At 54.1% G+C, this 16,679-nt stretch overlaps 2 pseudogenes; one reads left to right on the forward strand and one right to left on the reverse strand.

The window, feature by feature from the left end:
* Nucleotides 1-607: 607 nt before the first annotated feature.
* Nucleotides 608-3,444, reverse strand: LOC111824329 (annotated as a pseudogene).
* A 1,761-nt stretch (nucleotides 3,445-5,205) lies between these two features.
* Nucleotides 5,206-16,679, forward strand: part of LOC102420960 — a 22,885-nt pseudogene continuing 11,411 nt past the window's right edge.

Genomic DNA, 16,679 nt, shown 5'->3' on the forward strand with positions numbered 1-16,679 from the left:
GTGATTTCACTGTGGTCATGGGAGGATTTCAGTACTTTCTTTACTTCCTCTGCTATCTTGAGCAGAAGTCCTAATATTTTGATAATAAATAATTTGGAATTGTTGGCATCATTTTATTTAAGTAATGCATACGGTTCATTTTAAGTAGCTTTTTAGAAATTTTCCAGACCAGTTTTTAATTGATTCAGATTTATTTGTTTTATACATTTACGTGAATCAGTCTGGAGGTCACACATGCATTTCCAAAAGGAATAGTTACCACCATTGTTAATATTGGTAAATGGGTCTGTGGGCCAATCACTAGCTGCAACAGCAACCTTCCACCTGGAGCAATAAGGTCACTGTGCCTCAGGGTTCCTACCAAAAGGTCACTGCTGATGCCGCCTGCTCTGAAAGGCTCAACTCCATACGTGGCCACAGGGTCAGGAGAAGATCGCCTTAGAATGCTGTCTCCTGTACACGGATCTGAGCCCTTGAAAGGACCACCTCCAAATAGACCAATTTCCCCAAAAGGATCAGCATTGAAAGGATCACTGCCAACAAAAATATCAAACTGGAAACAAATCCAAGTCTGTATCAGCACCTGGATCTGCCAGGGACCTGGATGCTACAGTCGCTGGGTCTTCCTCATTGGAGTGTCTGGCACTGTAGGATTCAGGACAAACTTGTTCTTGGCACCTGCATCGCCAAGGTCAGGAGCCACCGCTCCCCACACCTGCCTTCCACACACTAACGTCTGTGAACCTGAGCTGTGCATATGTGCATATAAGGCGCCCGGTTAATTTCTCCTCACCCACCCAGCCCCCTCCTCCTTCCCTGGAGATTCCAGTCTGTTCCATGCTCTATGTCTGTGGATCCGTTTTATTCTTCAGTTTATATTTTTCCTCAGAATCCACACACAAGTGAGATCATGTGATACTTACCTTTCTCTAACTGGCTCATTTCACTTAGCATAATACTCTCCAGGTCCCTCCATGCTGTCTCAAAGGGTAAGAAATCCTTCTTTTCTACAGCTGCATTACATTCCAGCTTTTTTACCCACTCATCTACTGATGGGCCCTTGGGCTGTTTCCAGATGTTAGCTATTATGAATTGGGCTTCTATGGACATGGGAGTGCATATGTTCTTTCTAGTTGCTGTTTCAGGGTTCTTAGGGTATATTGCAGGTGTGGGATCACTAGGCCAATTGGCAGTTCCATTTTTAATTATTTGAGGAAACTCCACACCGTTTTCCATAATGGCTTCACCAGCCTGCATTCCCACCAGCAGTGCACCAGGGTTCCCTATTCTCCACATCCTCACCAACAATTGTCATTTATTGATTTGTTGACAATTCTGACAGGTGAGGTGATACCTCATTGTGTTTTATTTTCTGTCTCTCTGGTGATCAGTGACTGCACCAATTTTATTGATTACTATGGGTTTCCAGCTCTTTCCTTTTCATCTCTTTCTTTTCATCCATTTGCATTGAACTGATTTCCTCCTATGAACCATGCAGGTGCCCTTGAGGAGGTCCAAGGTGGCCCTGGCCTTACTACATACTCTTCCCCAATCCTGCTGTTCCTTGCCGCAGCGAATCCACTCTTCCCTAGCATGGCCCACTCTTCCACAGAGGTGGCGATCTGCGACTCTTGACTAGTTCCTTTAGCTCCAGGGATGTGACCAGCTGGGCCTCCTCGGGGCATTAGGCTGGCTTCCCTGAGTTGCTCCTGCAGCTGGATTTCCTGCTCATTGAACCCAGTAAGGCAGTGGTTCTCAACCTTGGCTGCACATTAGAATCACCTGGGAATCTTTTTAAAATCCTGATTTCTGGCCCTCATCCTCCAGAAATTCTGTTTCTTTGTTACTAATATTGTGGCCCCACCCCATAACTAAGAAACAGAATTTCCAGAGGATGAGGCCCAAAAATCAGGATTTTAAAAAGATTCCCAGATGATTCTAATGTGCAGCCAAAGTTGAGAACCACTACATTAAGGTAAACGGGTCTGTGGGCCTATTGCTTCCACCTGGAGCAATAGGGTCACTGTGCCTCAGGTTTCTCCTGCACTTGCTGTTCCTGGGCCTGTGGTTTTTGCAGATTAGCATTTGCCCTTTGAGTTCATCCTGAAGACCTTGGCCCACGCTATTCTCTGTTGAAGAGTGTATCTTTCGCCCAACTGGAGTGGCTCTGTTGGTTGAGCATTATCCTGTGCACAGAAAGTTTGCTGGTTCATTTCAGGTCAGGACACACACCTGGGCTGTGGGTTCAATCCCTGGTCAAGGTACATGCAGACAGCAACTAATCAATGCATCTCTTTCACATCTATGTTACTCTGTCTCCTGCTCCCTCCATCCCTCTCTAAGCATGTCTTTGGGTGAGAATTTTTTTAAAATACGGTACCTTCTTTCTACTTAAGGTCCTGTTGCAATTATTCATTTCCCTCTTTAGGTCAATAGTGTCTTGTTAAGGGCATCTAGCTCCTTTATAGCAGAGAAATCTGTAGCAGGACTGGGTCCTATGATGCTCTTTTGTAAACGGGCCCTGTCTGATGGTGAGAGAATCTCAGGAGTAAAAATGTGAGAAGGATCAATGACATTTATTAACTTCAGATTAATTCAGTGAAAAGCCAGGGCAAACATATCCTTTGACAGCTCCCCACAGGGTCACATGACACCCAAAGGTAGGTTAGTCAGGTAGAAGCTAACCCTGTCTCCAGGAAGATCTCACAAACTTCCAATCCAGACACAAACTCATCCATGTCCTCATCAGTTTCCAGGAAGATGCCATTCTCTTCAGCTTTTTCTGCGGGGGATACAACACGTTTACCTCTTAGCAGGTGGCACAAGGCTGGAGGCCAGGACATGGGCACAGGTGCTTTCTCCAATGTGCCCTTTACCAAGCACATGGCACCTGCAGAGTCATCTCCGTGAGCATCGCACCAGGGCCAACACCACTCAGCTCCCAAACGCTTCCACGGGCAGCCACAGGCAGCTTCAAGGTGAGCGATGCTGGTTTCCCCTTAGCACAGACAGAAATCCACATATGGGGCTCAAAACGATCAAAAATGGCACCATGTCTGACCTTGTCTTCAGATTTTACAGCCCACGGGACCCCGTTACAGAGGTCCCCCTGTCCAGCACCGCACTATGGGTGTGGTGAAGTCTGGGTGGAGGAACAGCCTGGTTGAAGTTCCTCAATGACAGCTGCAATGCATTCTGGGTACATGCACAAGACACACAACAGTGAACAATTCCCATTTGCTCAGGGCAACTTTGCCTTCTGGGTCAGCGGAATTCCAAACCTTTCCCAGTGTCAGATCTGGGAGCCTGATATGTTCAGGAAAGCAGCAGCATCAGCAGCCAGTACCCTAAGGGATGGGCCGCACTGCCTTTTCTGTAGCATTTTCCACATGAAGGGGTCCCACTTGATGACTGTGTCAGGGAGAGCTGGGCAGGCACAGCCATGGTACCCCCATCCTGCAGGGGAGGGAAGGATGGACAGGCAGGCAGAGGTGGGGTGGAGAGAAAGGGGCAGGATCATGAAAGGCAAACCCTTGCCTCCTCTCACCCCGGGGATTTCCCTTTCCTGTCCATTTCTATTGGATGGTCCCCTCCCACACACCTGCTTCTCCATAGAGAGTCCCTCCCAGGGCTGTCCTGATGTTCAGGATGCAAAGAGGTGGGTAGTTGGATCTACCCTGCCCCATGGCATCCTTTCTCCCTAAGTTAGCATCTGACTGTGATGTGCCCAGCAGGGCCCACGCCAAAGGTGAACCTCACACTCACACCTGGACAGACGCCCATGCCCGGCTAGAATGGATTGAATCCATTTCACTCTCACACACAGAGGACATAGCTCAGTGCTGACCATGGGCTGGGTCTGTGGGCAGAGAGACGCCAGTGCCTGTATCCAAAGCATGTGGAGGGGCAGCCCTGCTCCAACTTTCACCCTGAGTCCATCTTCCCTCCCTGTGTGTGGCCACCCTGGGTCCCTCTCTTGTCCACAAGGAGGTGGGAAGCTCCACACTGATGACTTCTGGCTGCACCCAGGCACAGTAGCCACTCAAGGTTGGCCCCCATTGTCTGTTCTGCTTCTCTCTCCATCTGAGAAACTTCCACTTCCCTTACTCGCCTTTGAGGATGGCCACATGTTTCAGAAACAGTGTGCATAGCCTTTCTCAGCATCAGGAGCAGATGGGGATTTGTACGTGGGTATAGCAATCATCCAATTCTTGCGGAGTTCTGAACAGCACCGCTCATGGCTCACCTCACAGGGCTTAGTCAGGTGTGGAAATAAACCAGGATGGCTCCCTCCAGGTCCCCGCGGCACCGACCCTACAACCACTCTAAGGAGTTCCGTTCCCAATGATGTGCTGCATGAGAGGAAACTGTGACCCAAGAGGTTGTATGTTGAGGGTGAAGGTCACACACCTAATGGACAATGGAGGACTATTTACATAAGAATCAGCTTGCTGAAACCGGTTTGGCTCAGTGGATAGAGTGTCGGCCTGCAGATTGAGGGGTCCCTGGTTCAATCCTGGTCAAGGGCATGTACCTGGGTTGCAGGCACGTCCCCAGTGGGAGATGTGCAGGAGGCAGCTGATCAATATTTCTCTCTCATTGATGTTTCTAGCTCTCTATCTCTCTCCCTTCCTCTCTGTAAAAAATCAATAAAATATATTTTTTAAAAAGAATCAGCTTAGCTGGTGTGTCTCAATTGAGTGTCAATCTATGTATGATTCAGAAGATTGAATTTCAATTCTTAGTCAGGGCATATGCCCAGATTTCAGCCTCAATCCCCCATATGGAGTGTGTAGGAGGCAGCCGGTCAGTGATTCTCTCTCCTCATGGATGTTTCTATCTCTCACTCACTTTCCTTCCTCTCTGAATTCCATAAATAATATATTTTTAAAATAAAAAAGTAAATAAATAAATGAGATCAGTTTTGTTCCCCAAACCAGAGCAATAACACACTTATTGTCACTGACTGTGAAGACAGGAGCCCAGGACGAGGAGAAGAGATCTTCCTGAGGAACAAGGCACTGAGGGGAGGAGTGACTCAGAGGCAAGTTCCTCCACGAAGCGGTGGATACTGTTGCAAGAAAGGGGTGTTGACCAGGGGCTGGCACAGGAAGAAAACCACATTCTGGGGCCACAGAAGGGAACTGTTTCCTTCCCTTATTTCTCTGCATTTTCCTTTGTGCTCATTGTCACAGGGACATCGCCCTGATCTGCACAGTGAGAGGGTGAGCGTGTCCCTGCTGATCTGAGCTCTGCAGGACACAGGGACCCACGTCTTCCTGAAGCGTCTCCAGGCCCGGGTGGCACTGTCCATGGTGAGGACCCCAGGGAGGTGCTGATGGACGGGCTGAGGAGGAAGGAGGCCCCGTGGGGGAGGCTCTGACAGGGAAGGACGTGCCCTGGGTCACCTCACCTGCAAGGGGCGTCTCAGGAGGCTCCGGATCTATTTCCTGCTTCACCATGAAAATGACAACCCTGTGACAGGGAGAATCGGCCTCAAGTGACCACCATCCGTGCGGCTCTCTGTCCATCCTGCTGGCCCGTGGCCTCCTCCAACTGCTCAGCTGAGGCCTCCAGGAGAAGACGCCATGAGCCCCACCTTCAGGGCCCTGCTCTGCCTCGGTGAGATGGGAGGAGGGAGGGGACCCTGGTCTGTCTGGACCCCAGGACTCAGGGGGCTCATGGGGAGGAGGGTGCTGCTCAGGGTTCAGGGAAAATCTCTCACAGGAACTCTCTTCCAGGGCTGAGTTTGGGCCTCAGGACCCCAGTGCAGGCAGGTGAGTCTGTCCCCAGTTGTCCCTGGCCCCACTCTTCAAGAGCCATCCTCCAGGCAGGTTGGGAAGGAGTGCAGATCTGTCTGACAGATGGGGGACATCTGGTACTGAGAGTTGGGAACAGGTGTAGGAATGCCCTGTGACTCAGGCTCTAATTCCTTCCAGGAACCCTCTTCAAGCCCACCCTCTGGGCTGAGCCACTCCCTGTGATCCCCTGGGGGAGCCCGGTGACCATTTGGTGTCAGGGGATTCCAGGGGTTGAGGAGTACCGTCTGGTGAAAGTGGGAAGCCAAGCACCATGGAAAATACAGAAGCCACAGGATCCTGTGGACAAAGCCAAATTCTCCATCTCACACATGACAGAGCATGATGCAGGGAGATATCAGTGTCACTACCTCAGCTCCAATAGCTGGTCAGAGCACAGTGAGCCCCTAGACCTGGTGGTGACAGGTGAGAGGTCACTCTGGGTTTCCAGCCTCAGGCTCTGCCCTCAGGAAGGGGGTCTGCTCTCAGGGTGTCTCCCTCTCACAGCCCAGCCCTGGGGGACATGAGGGAGGTGTGAGCCCATTTAACATACTGCCTCCTCCTCTCCTAGGATCCTCCAGCAAACCCAGCCTCTCAGCCCTACCCAGCCCTGTCGTGCCCTCAGGAGAGAACGTGACCCTCCAGTGTGGCTCAGGGGAGGGATTTGACAGGTTCATTCTGACTAAGGAAGGAGATGACAGGCTCTCCTGGACCCAGGACTCACAGCCACAGCCCAGTGGACGGTCCCAGGCCCTGTTCCCTGTGGGACCCGTGACAGCCAGCCACAAGTGGACGTTCAGATGCTATGGCTGTTACAAGAACAGGCCCCAGGTGTGCTCACCACTGAGTGACCCCCTGGAGCTCCTGGTAACAGGTAAGTCCCATTATTGTCCCATCCATGAATTGAAGGAGGAGACACAATATTGGCATCTTTTCTGTGATGGTGGGAAGGTGGGGTGAGAAGAGCACAGGGGCTCCTGGTCCAAAGACACAGAGAGAAACAGTGAGATCTGGGGACCCGGCCAGAAGAAGGGGGTTATGGGAGGAGCAACCCCTGTAATTCATGTCTGGTCTCCCCAGGTGAGTCTGGGAAGCCCTCCCTCCTGACCCAGCAGGGCCCCATCGTGGGCTCTGATGTTGCTTATGACAGATTCGCTCTGTCCAAGGAGGGGGGGCGGGACCTCCCCCAGAGCCTTGTCCTGCAGCCCCAGGCTGGGCGCTCTCAGGCCTACTTCCCCCTGGACACTGTGAGCAGCTCCCACGGGGGCTGGTACAGGTGCTACAATGGATACAACCTCTCCTCTGAGTGGTCGGCCCCCAGTGACCCTTGGACATCCTGGTGGCAGGTGAGGAGCCAGTAGGTTCAGTCAGGGGCCCTGACTCTGCACAGGCCCTGTTGGTGTCTCAGGTGGTGAGGCCAGAATGACAGTGCAGGCCCCAGGGAGGGAGAGACAGAGAAACAGAGACAGACAGAGTGGAGGTTCTTCAGAGAGAGACCTGGTGACTCTCAGGTCAGAACAAGGTGGGCAGGCAGCCCTCACCCTCCCTCTCTCTCTCTAGGATGGCTGCTTGAGAGACCCTCCCTCTCGGTGCAGCCAGGCCCCAGGGTGGCCTCAGGAGAGAAGGTGACCCTGCTGTGTCAGTCACAGAGCCCAAGGGACACTTTCCTTCTGTCCAAGGAGGGGGCAACCGTTCTCCCCTGAGTCTGAGAACAAAGCACCGAGCTCAGCAGTCCCAGGCAGAGTTCTCCATGAGTCCTGTGACCTCAGCCCACGGGGGCACCTACAGGTGCTACAGCTCACACAGCTCCTCCCCCTTCCTGCTGTCACTCCCCAGTGAGCCCCTGGAGCTCCTGGTCTCAGGTGAGGGGCCCCTGACCCTGTCTGCTGAGCTGTCTGCTCAGGGTCCTGTCTGCAGAACAATCATGGGCTGAAAGGGAGGGAGGGGCTGTAGGGATGTTCACCCAGAGGAGATCTGCCCCTCAGAAACCCCTGTCCCTCTCCACCCCTCCCCCTCACCTGGTCCAGAAGGGGCCAGGTGGACAGTGGGAGGGACTTAGTGAGGACTCTGTATGAGGGGGTCTCCAGGGTCAGCCTCAGTGTCTCCCCCTCTTCCTATCCTTCCCAGGCTCCCTGGAATGCAGCCACCCTCCCACGTTGTCCCCTTTGCTCAGAGGGAGACAGCTCCCCTGGGCAGTTCTGAGCCTGAGGACCTAACGCCACCCATGCACTAAGAGCTGGCTATGTCCTAAGGCTGTTCTGGGGACACATTGCAGGAAACCATGGGCCCCAAGGGTTGTGGGGATCAGTTCTCCCACCCTGGGAGTCAGGGCCACAGAGCGGAAGTGGGTGTCTCCATGGGGAGGTGGTGGGTGCCTCCATCGGGACAGGGGCTGAGCCATATGACGGTTCTGGATCCTCTGAAGTCTCTCACTTGGACACGCCCTTCCCCTCCCTGGGCTTCCATGTCTGCACGTGTTAAAAAAGTGAATCATGGCCCAGATCTTACATTTCCTGTCAGTTCTGGCCCTGACCTCCTGGGAGAGGGGCCTCACAGGGAAGCCCCCAGGACATGATGTTGTGGGGCCTGTCTCCTCTGTCTCAGTGACGGTGACACTGTACAGGGAGGGACAGTCAGGACAAGGGTCCAGGCATCCAGGTCCTCCCCCTCAGCTCAGGCTCAGCTCAGAGGAGGGAACAGGGTGGATCAGCCCTGGCTCAGCTCCAGGCTGTGCTGCTCCTGCTGTGGGGCTGGGCGGTCCCTTCTCTCCTCTGAGTGTCGGGTTCCTGTCTGCTCATCCCTTGTCCCATCCTGCTCAGAGGCTGCTGGGAGATGAGGTGACATAAGGGCCTCACAGGGCTCAGGAAGGCAGAGCCTCCAGCACGACCTTCCCAAGGGGGCATCACGGCCTGCATGGAGGACATGGAACCAGAGAGACCCGGAGCCTACCCCTCACCCTTCCCCTCCTGTCCCTGCTGTGCTGAGAGCAGATAATGAAGAAGGACCCTCAGCTCCAGATGAGATGTGGACAGGCCCCTGCAGAGGACTAGCCAAGAGCACGAAACTGGTGTCCCCCTAGGGGGCAGCATGAGGACAGCACAGGGAACCCACAGTCCTCATCCCAGGAAGCTCATTCCAGTCCCAGCCCTGCCCCGTCCAGGCTGGGTGACCTGGGGCCTGTGATTAACCTCTCTGAGCCTCAGTGACGTGGGTGGTGGGGTCAGCAATCCCTGGTGCATGACTGTTGTGAGGTGAGAGGAGATGAGAGACAGATCCCAGCATGTGCCTCACACACAGTAGGTGCTCATTCAATGGCATCATTGCCTCACTCATGTAATGAGGGGAGAAGGACTCCCCTGACATTTCAGGTCTGATTCCTTTCCAGGAGACGTCCCCAAACCCTCCATCTGGGCTGACCCAGGCCCCATCGTCACCAAGGGGAGCTCTGTGACCATCTGGTGTCAGGGGTCCTTGCAGGCTAGTGCCTACGTTCTGTATAAAGAGAGGGGCTCTGAGCCCTGGGAAACCAGGATCCCACAGGACTCCAGCAACAAGGCCAGTTTCCTCATTGAAGCCACGACCCCATCCCATGCAGGGCTGTACCAGTGTGCATATTACACCACTGGGAACATATCGTCACATCTGAGTGACCCCCTGCTCCTGGTGGTGACAGGTAAGGGAGACACTGGGTCCACACCCACTGTGGGCTCCAGGTCACAGGCAGAGGGAACAAAGTGTGGCCTCAGGGGACCCCACCCCTCACAGAACACCCCTGGGACATGAGGGTGATGTTCGCTTTAACACAGACCCTTTCTCCTTTCTCAGGAGAGTACAGTGCACCCTCCCTCTCAGCCCAGCCAAGCCCTGTGGTGGCCTCAGGAGGGAACGTGTCCCTCTCCTGTAGCTCACAGTTCACATCAGGCCGTTTCCATCTGCTGAAGGAGGGAGGGACTGACCTGCCCGGACACATGGAGTCAGAACCCAGGATCCATGCTAGGATGTGGCAGACAATCTTCCCTCTGGGCCCCGTGAGCCCCTCCCATGGGGGGACCTACAGATGCTATGGTTCTTCCAGGACCTACCCCAACCTGTGGTCACAGCCCAGTGCCCCTCTGCACATCGAGGTCACAGGTGAGGGACAAAACTCTATGCAACCCCATCTGTATCCTGGGCCCACAATGACAGACATGAATTGTGTGCCCAGTGGAGACCTGGGCTCATGGTGTCTGTGACACTGGCCTCTTGGGGACAGACCCACAGGTGGGAGGCTCAGGGAGGGACATGTGAGACCTCTCACTGCAGCCCAGTGGGTGATGTGGGGTTTCCCCTGGTGCCACTGTCCCCTCCTCCCAGGTGTGCACAGGGCGCCCACCCTATCGGCCCAGCCAGGCTCGCTGGTGCTGCCTGGACACAGCCTGACCCTCCAGTGCCACGCGGAGGCCGGATTTGACACATTTGCTCTGACCAAGGACGAGGGGCTCACACACCCCCAGCGCCTCGATGCGCAGCACAGCCCCCACTTCCCCCTGGGCCACGTGAACCGCACCCACGGGGGCCGGTACAGATGCTACAGTGGACACCACCTCTCCTCTGTGTGGTCGGCCCCCAGCGCCCCCCTGGACATCCTGGTGGCAGGTGAGGAGCCAGCCCTGCCCCTGTCCTGAGGGTCTGCTCAGGGCTCTGGGCCCAGGATCACCTGGGGGTGATGGGGTCCAGGAGAGGGCCCTGGAACAAAGGCTGAGCTGGGCAGAGGCCTAGGGGAGGGAGGGAGAAATGGGGTGAGGTCATGGAGATAAAAGACACCCCCCCCCCCGCCGGGGACTGAGAGTAGCTTGGAGGGGTCACAGACAGAGTCTCTGGAGAAGGACAAGGTCCCTCAGCTCAGGGTCAAGGTCGTGAGGGGAGGAGTGGCTCTCTATACATCACACCTTCCTCTCCCCAGGACTGTACAGGAAACCCTCCCTCTCAGCCCAGCCGGGACCCTCAGTGCCCTGGGGAGTGAACGTGACCCTGCAGTGTGGGTCTGAGATCTGGTTTGACACCTTCCACCTGCACAGAGAGGGGTCACTGGACCCTCCCCATCACCTTCATCTGCAGAACACGTCTGCACCCTCTCAGGCCAACTTCACCCTCAGTCCTGTGACCTCAGGCCACCAGGGGACCTACAGGTGCTATGGTTCAAACAGCACCTCCCCCTACCTGCTGTCACAGCCCAGTGACCCCCTGGAAGTGGTGGTCTCAGGTGAGGAGCCCTAGACCCGCCCCCGTGTCCTCCTGTCAGTTTTGGGCCCTGCCCCCAGGGGACCTTGGCCTGCAATGGGCATGAGGTAGTACCAGGAGGAGGGCCACCCAGAGGCAACTCTCACCTCCCAGAGGGATGGAAAGAGCCAGAGCTGGTCCCTTGCCTGCCTCATTCTCATCCTCATCCTCCTCCCTGAGGCCCAGACATGCTCCCGTGGGCAGAGGGAAGCTGGCGAGGATGGAGCTGCTCAGAAGGAGAAAGACCAGAGGAACCCATCCCAACCCTCCAGTCCCCAGTCCTATGGCTTCAGCCAGAGAGACCAAGACAGGAGTGTGACCAGCAGAGGCCAGATCCCCAGAGAGAGCAGGACCCCTGCTGGGGCTCGGCCTGTCTCCCAGAGGGGATTGGGGAATGGAGATGCTGGGGGACCACAGGGGAGGAGCAACCCCCACCCCCACCTCCCATCCTGATTGAGGAGCCTCTGAGGATGGGTCCCCCAACGGGAAGTCAGGCCCGCAGAGGACTCAGTGAGGGTCTGAGGGGAGGTGGTGGGTGGGAGGAGCTCAGTGTTGGTCTTGGCTCAGCCACTTCCTGGGTAATGGCCTGAGGAGCGTTCCTCCTCCTCACTGGGACCAAGTTCCCCAAAGGCTGCCAGGACACTTTGTGTGCAAGTGTGTTTGTGTGTGTGTGTGTGCAGGCGCATTTGTGCATGTGTTCACACCTGTACCTCCATGCATATGTGTGTGCACGTGTGCACCGGTGTGTCTGTGTGTGTGTCTCTCTGTCTGTGTGCATGTGTGTTGGGGACTCAGTCTCCTCCATAGCCTTCCAAGGAGCAGCCGAGGAGTCAGGAGGAGAAGCCTCAGCCCTGGTTCAAATCCCAGCTCTGCTCCTTCCCGCCTGTGGGACCTTGGACATGTCTTTTCCTGTGAGTCCTGCTCCATGGGCTGTGGGTCAGGCCCCCACCTCCCTCACAGGGAAGGCCCTCAGCTCGCAGCCCAGCCCAGTTAGAGCCAGGAAGGACCCAGCCCTCCCTCCTGCCCTTCCCGGAGGCGCCCCACGTGCACAGGCCCCACTGTCGGGGAGGGGGGTGTCAGTCTGCAGAGTGGGACAGGGATCTGGGCTGGGATGGAGAGGGGTGGTTCTACCTGCGGGTACAGGGACAGCATGAATAATAATAATAATCCTATATAATAAGGAGCTAATGTGCTATTTAGACCAAACAGCAAAACAACCGTCCAGACATCCTTCCAGATGACCTTCCGGATGAAGCCGGGGCTGTAAGGGCCAGCCAGGGCTGCGAGGGCCAAGCCCCTTGCACAAATTTTGCAATCATAGTCATAATGCCCTGACCAATTTTTCTCCTTTGGGTTAGAGTGTCAATCCGCGAACTAAAGGGTGGCAGGTTCGGTCCCTGGATGAAGGGCACATACTTTAGCTGCTGATTTGATCCCCCACCCTGGTCAGGGCACATGTTGGAGGCAACCAGTCAATGTGTCTCTCTCAATATTTTCTCTCTCTCTCTCTCTCTCTCTCTCTCTCTCTCTCTCTCTCTCTCTCTCCTCCCTGACTTCCACTCTCTCTCTAAAGATCAATAGAAAAAATATTCTTGGGTGAGGATTAAAACAATAATAATAGTAACAACAACACACAGGGATCCCCCTGTCCCAGGTTCCAGTCCCAGCCCTGCCCCTCCCAGGCTGGGTGACCTGGGGCTTCTGATTAACCTCTCTGAGCCTCAGTGAAATGGGTAGTGGGGTGAGCAATTCCTGTCGCATGGCTGTTGTGATGTTAGAAGAGATGAATGACAGACCCCAGCATGTGCCTCACACACAGTAGGTGCTCATTTATTACATCATTGGCTCAGTCATGACATCACTTGTATTCAAGGTCTAGAATGGAACCGGAATATCCTGATCGGGGTCTCGGTGGGTCTCATCCTGCTGCTCTCCCTCCTTCTCTTCCTCTTCCTCCAATTCCGGCGTCAGAGCAAAGGCAGTACATCAGGTGAGTAGGGGTGACCTGGGTCACAGGAGGGAAAGCTCCAAGCACCGGCCACAGGAAAACCAAATACCTGGAGGTCAGCTGAGAAAAAGATTTCCCCAGAACCTCAAATCAGAAAATGTGGAGCCCTAGCTGGTTTGGCTCAGTCAATAGAGTGTCGGCCTGCCCCAAAGGCCCCTGCTTTCACTGACTTTGCCCCCCACTGTGCCTTAACCCTCCTGTCTACTCCCCAAGCTGCTGCCTATGAGGGGAAGAAACAGCTGCCCTGGGGGAGGGGGCACAGGGATTTCAGGAGGGGATGGGGAGGGTTATGCTGGGAGGGTGTGTGGTCAGGGTTGGGAAGGAATGAGATGCACACTGTGTGACCTGGCTCTGCACCTCACTCCTGGGAGCAGGAGGGGTTTGCAGCCCTGAGATCTCGGGGACCTGCCAGGAGACACACACCCTGTTCTGCCCCAGCAGGTGCTTCTGTGAAGGACCTGCAGCCTGGAAAGAGCATGGAGCAGGATCCTCAGGTGAGACCCCTGCTCCTGTCCAGGCCACCAAGGACCTTCTGTTGCCCAGTTTAATCCAATGGACCCTTCCCTGTCCCACCTCACCTGCTACTCAGCAGTGTCCACACTGACCTCCCCTCTGGGCCCCCAGGTCGTCCTGCTGTGACTCACTCCTCCTGGTTTCCTTGTGACCTCATGGCCCCTCCTACATTGCCCCTTTGCCGGCTCCTCGTCCTCTGTCTGACCTTGTGCAGCCCCAGGTCTCAGGAGGAGGCAGGAATGAGTGACTCACCCACAGGTCCCCAGGATCCCCTTCATTCATTCCCCCAGCACATGTGATGGGCTCACTGTTTACCAGCTCCATTTGGGGGCCACGGTGCAGCCCTGAGCCACACTGTCTCCACACGCCTCGAGCTTACCTGTGGGTGAGGGAGACAATATGCAAACCAGCAGACAGTGTCCCAGAGAGCAAAGTGCTGTGAAGGAACATAAAGCAAGAGGAGGGAATAGAGTGCATGGTGTGGTGTGGGGAGGAACAGGGAAAAGAGCCGGTGCCAGGGCCTGAGGCAGGACATGCTTCTTCAGGAGGATGGGCCATGAGGCTGGAGCCAAGTGAGCAAGAGAGAGCACGTCAGGATAAGAGTCAGAACCACAGAAGCATCCAGAGTCCCCAAGGCTCAGGAAGGCCCTGCAGATTCCACCAGGAGAGGGACCTGATCTATTTAAACTGTAAGTCATCTCTCTGGCAACATGTGGATACTTGACAGGAGGCACTGTCTCCAGCAGAACAGTCAGGATGAAGACCCCCAGGGAGTGACATACGCCCAGGTGAACCACTCAACATCAAGACCCAGGCAGGGAATGGCCACCTCTCCTTCCTACCTGCCAGAGGAATTGCTGGACACAAAGGGCAGACAAGCAGAAGAGGACAGACAGATGGACAGTCTGGTGAGTCTCATTCTCTGCAGACCTCCAGGTTTCCCCAACCCCCACCAAGTGTCATCCCTCTCTCTCCCCCTGCTCCAGGCTGCACCTGATGCCCCCCAGGATGTGACCTACGCCCAGCTGAACCTCTTGACCCTTAGACAGCAGACAAATGCACCCCCTTCCTCCTCATCAGAGGAGCCCCCAGAAGAGCCCAGCTTGTATGCTGCTCTAGCCATCCACTAGCCCAGGAAGGACCCAGACACCACACTCTAAGGAGGGGGCCTGCAGGGACCCCAGAAGGCATGGGTAGTTCCCCCAGGACACTCAGCTAGTGACCCCAGCCAGCCTGCAGACCAGACCTGCTCCCCCGGCAGCTCCTGGCACCCTCTGGGAGTCACCCAGTTCTATAAGCAATATGCCTACATTTTGGAATCAAAGCAAGACTTCTCAATAATCAATGTGTGAACTTAGAACAAAACAGAAGTGAAAGAATGCTTTAAATGAATGACAATGTAAATATCATACATCAAACATATGAAGTGGAACATAGGAACAACCTATGTGTCCTTGAACTGATAATGGGATAAAGATGTGGTAACATATACCAAGAAAATATTACTGAACCATAAAAAATGAAATACTGCCATTTGCCACAACATGGATGGATCTGGAGAGCATCACGCTAAGTGAAGAAAGTCAGAAAGAAAAGGACAAGAACTGTATGATTTCACTCATGTGGGTGAAATATGAAACTCGGAACTGTCATGTATGTTAAATATATGGAATCTTTAATTAAAACCTTTCCTGCAGCCCTGGCTGGTTAGCCTCAGTGGATGAGCATTGGCCTGCTGACTTAAGGGTCCGGGGTTGGATTCCAGACAAGGGCACGTGTCTGGGTTGCGGGAGCGATCTCCAGTGGAAGCCTGCAGGGGGCAGCTGGTCAGTGATTCTCTCTCATCATTGAGGTTCTCTCTCTCTCTCTTTCTCTCCCTTCCTCTCTGAAATCAATATATATATTTTAAAAACACACACACACTTGCAAAGTGACCTTAGTGTTCATAAGTTTCTCTCCTAAATACTTCTAAACACTTATTCATGTATGAAATACAGACATATACACATGCATGTATGAAATACATACACATATATACATGGACATACACATGGGCACACACAGACATATACACAATCATACATGGACATATACATGGGTACACATGGACATACACATCAACACACACACATACACACATGGACATATACATGGACACACACATAGACACACACACAATCTAAAATAGTATAAAGATCTATTATTCTAATTTGAAAGGATGTATCCAATGTCACTGAATACATCATTAATATCTAAAAACCAATTGCATTCCAGACTTCCAGTTTTAGACCAAGGGGAAGCAGACCTATGTCTTCCTCGCACCCCATACAGCACAGCAAAACCCCTGGTCATACATCAAACAGAAGTGCACGCCTTGTTTATGGCAGGAGCTGTGAAATGCGGCCCCCTGACCTCAGGAGCCTGGAAACCAGACATGCACCCGGCCGCTCCTGGCACCCTCTGGGAGTCACCTGGTTCTATAAGCAATATGCCTACATTCTGAAATCAAAAAAGACTTCTCAATAATCAATGTGTGAACTTAGAACAAAAGAGAAGTGAGAGAATGCTTTAAGTGAATGATGGGCAGCAGCTGCCATGGGCGGCCCTACAGCAGCTCTTCTCCCTCCCCCTCCCCACCTCTAGCCTCCCTGACTGACCTGCAGGCCCCCAGGAGCCACGGAACCCCTACAAGGCTGTGGCTGACCATGTGTGTGCCACGCTGCTGTGGTCCTCTTCCTTCAGTCCTTTGCATGGGGCCTACTGACAACTCCAATGTTAACTGCAAATGCAGATTTCAAGGTGGAGGCAGAGTGTGTGGAAGCTACTACACTCACTTCCTCCCAGGACCAAACTGGAATTACAACTGAATGAAGGAGCAATCACCCTGATTAACCACCTGGAGACTAGCTGAGGAGGAGCCACAGAGCCAAGGATTTACAGAAGCCACTTGGAGACTGGCAGGAAGGGCAGGCATGGAAAAAGGGCCGCCCCGCTCTCCAGGCAGTGGCTGACCTTCGCCTGCACCAAAATTCCTCCCAAGAGGCCCAGAACCAACCCACCAGTGGCCAGCTTCAGACGACATCAGAGCAGGACCCAACTAG

Source organism: Myotis lucifugus, unplaced genomic scaffold (genome assembly GCF_000147115.1).
Source record: "Myotis lucifugus unplaced genomic scaffold, Myoluc2.0 scaffold_1189, whole genome shotgun sequence".
NCBI lineage: Eukaryota > Metazoa > Chordata > Mammalia > Chiroptera > Vespertilionidae > Myotis > Myotis lucifugus.